Source organism: Capsicum annuum, chromosome 8 (assembly GCF_002878395.1).
Source record: "Capsicum annuum cultivar UCD-10X-F1 chromosome 8, UCD10Xv1.1, whole genome shotgun sequence".
Taxonomy (NCBI): domain Eukaryota; kingdom Viridiplantae; phylum Streptophyta; class Magnoliopsida; order Solanales; family Solanaceae; genus Capsicum; species Capsicum annuum.
In genome coordinates this window covers 113,114,375-113,117,661 of record NC_061118.1, presented here as the reverse complement: position 1 = coordinate 113,117,661, position 3,287 = coordinate 113,114,375, and the positions used below count along the sequence as shown (strand labels likewise).

The 3,287-nt window shown below is 31.2% G+C and overlaps 1 long non-coding RNA gene across 1 annotated transcript; it reads left to right on the top strand.

Moving 5' to 3' along the window:
* The first annotated feature begins 1,685 nt into the window (after positions 1 to 1,685).
* Positions 1,686 to 2,437, top strand: LOC124886743. The gene is made up of 2 exons (XR_007044134.1): positions 1,686 to 1,831; positions 2,042 to 2,437. It is a non-coding gene; the product is annotated as an uncharacterized LOC124886743 (long non-coding RNA).
* Positions 2,438 to 3,287: the final 850 nt, after the last annotated feature.

The window sequence follows — 3,287 nt, the reverse complement described above, 5'->3', positions numbered from 1 at the left end:
ACATCATCTGTTGCAATATATGAGTGATTTGTTGGAACAGTTAAATAACCCGTAGCAACGGCTGAGTAATCTGTTGCGATAATACAAAATATATCACTCATCTGTTGAGAAAGATAAATGGTTTATGCAATAGATCACACATCTGTTATAACATATGAGTGATCTGTCAGAGCAGTTAACTAACCTGTAGAAATGGCTGAGTAATTTGTTGCGATAATATAAAACATATCACTCATCTATTGAGAAAGATGAATGGTCTGTGCAATAGGTCACACATCTGTTGCAACACATGAGTGATCTGTTGGAACAGTTATCAATGGTCAATATTGTTTAGATTTCTTCCAACCTAGGGTCGTAATCGCAACAGATGAATGATCAGTCGGAAAAATCAAGTCTTGGACATTTCCTGTTGGAAGAGTTGATAGGATTTTATCCAACAGGAGGTTCATCTGTTGCATCGGATCATTAATCTGATGGTTCTTCCATTGCATCAGATGGTTAATTAGTTGCATCAGATTTTTTATCTGATGCTTAATCTGTTGTAACATATGGTTAATCTGTTGCATCAGATAGTTAATTTGTTGAATCATATGATTAATCTGTTGCATTAGAATTTTAATCTGATGGTTCCTCTGGTGCATCAGATGGTTGATCTATTGCATCATATGATTAATCTGTCGCATCAGATGGTTAATATGTTGCACCAGATGAGTAATCTGTTGGAGGAAACAAAAAATAGTAGCACGATTTTATTCAACAAAAAAATAGCAATTCCACCAATTTTACCTAGAACAAGAACAGAATAAATCAACCCAAATTATTGTTTTGTTTTTATAAACACAAACAATAAGAATCAAACTTCAAAAAAAATGCAACAAACAACATAACATCATAATTTACTTCGAGAAGAGAATAAAAGAAATACCAGAAATTAGAGTTTTATTCAGATCGCATTTTAAATTAATGCAACAAATATTAAAATTGTTAACCAATACTATAAGAAAAGTTGGCTCAAGTTCTTCATTTTCTTCAAAACTAAAAAGATCATAAATTTTTACCTGTGAAAGAAGAAAAGGAAGGTTGTTGTGGTCGGAGAGTAAGGCTGTCACATCGATTGAAGGTTGAAGTCGAAAAGGAACTCAAAGCCCAACTATTTATAGTCAGATGTTGAAGTCACCGAGGATTGAAATAAGAAATTTATAGAACAGTTGATTGGGAGAGAGTTGAGAGAAGCTGTCGAGAGAGGGATGAGAGACAGGTTGATTTTAATTGAAGAGAGGAACTCGAAGCCCAACTATTTGTCGCCGGAGATAGAAGTTGTCAGGGGTTGAAGGGGGAAAAGAGAGGAACTCGAAGTCCAACTATTTGTCGTCGGAGGTAGAAGTCGCAGGGGTTGAAGGGAGAAATTTTGCAGAATTGTTGGTTGGGAGAGAGTTGAAAGAAACTATCGAGAGAGAGGAGAGAGCGGTTGATTTGGATTGAAGAGGAGTGTGGGTTGGGTTGATTTGTATTTTTGAAAAGATTAGAAAGTTTTGAAAATATTAATCAAGTCCTCAATTAACTTAATCAAGTTTTCTAATGATATTTGACCTTTTTAAGTGGTCAATGTCACCAATCATTCATTCAAGACTTAAAAACATCTTTCCTTCGATCATAGATACACAGATAGAATTATTATTATTATTATTATAGATAAACGAAGAGATTTGAAAAATCAACATAAAGGCGACATAGTTTTTAATCGGGGAAATCTCAATATTGCATCAGATACTAGATTAATTCGCTATGGAGTCTTCATCCGTTTAGACATGCCCTGTGCTCATTAAAATCTGTTAGTGCCATTCTTTAATACTTGAAAAAATGTTTTGTTTTAGTTTCCTTTTACCTGGCAGTGGCTAAATACCTTGACAAAGCTTCCTTTCATTATCTCATTTATTTGATTCATTAGTGTCAGATAGTTGCTAATTTTCTATTACCTTTTGTTTTTCATGTGAACTACTCGATGTGAACTACTCGATCTTCTCCTACTGGATTTCGTTAGGTCTAAGCCTCGGCCCCATTGCGAATCCCAGATGGACTGATTTACAGGTCAAAAATGCCACACCCTTCAATGGGTCGTGAAATCCCAAAGCAGATGTACAGGTGCAGTAGCCATAGAGGAATAAGCAAATGGGCCTAAAGCCATTGAAACGGCAGTTGCAGCAATTCAAGCATGGACAAGAATTTTCAAGGACCGAAAGTCCAACAGTTGCAGATAATGCAGAAAATTACATTGGATGCCCATGAAAAAAAGTCTTTGGAACTAGTATAGAATAAGTATACTTTTGTTTCTATCTCAAATGTTACACTTTTTATGAGTACTAATTTAATTGAAGTGCGTTGCAGGTGTATCCATTTTTTTTAAGAATAAACGTAATAAAAAATTTATTAGTTGTACTATTTTCTTCGTTTTATTTTAGTTGGTCCTCTTTTTAAAAATATTTTTTTTAATTTAGTTGTCCCTTTTATGAAATTAAGAGGAATTTAATTTGTTCTTCCAATAATACTCTCAACATTAAATGACTAAACAAGTTGTATATATTCTAATTTTTGTTTTCAAAGCATAATTAATTAGGCTAATTTGCTAAAATAGACCCCTAATAAATATTTTTGTTAATGGGTGTGCCAACTCTATGGGGGCCAACTATTATGAAACAGAGGGAGTATGTTATTTTATTAAGTAGAAAAAAATAAAACAACTTAAAATTTTAAGATAAAAAGTGCAATTGATTAAAGGAGAATTTAGTCATTATACTTATTTTCTATTTTCTAAAAGAAGTTATTTTTGTGAAAAGTTATTTTTATTTTTAGAATTCTATATATTTGTACTTTATGTAAAGTGTAATTATGTTTGAAACAATTTACATATCTATACTATTTTCATCGTCATTCTCAGAACTTTACTTTCCATATATATTTTTTTGTTGTTGTTGTATTTCCATTGTTTCTATTATATGGGAGATTTTTTCTTTTTACCAAATACCCAATGAATTAATAAATAGCATTTTTATACACTCATAATAACTGAAAAAGTATATTTCATATTTATATGTTTATTCTATAAAAATTCATATATACATTTATGTACTTAGTAATAATAATAAAACTTATTTCACTCATAATGAAATAATTTATAATAACAGAAAACACATAATTTAATTTAGAATATAAATCGTACAAATTAATTTAAAATTTTGCACACATTTAAAAATACTTTATATAAATTGATAAGTGAGAGTAAAATTTGT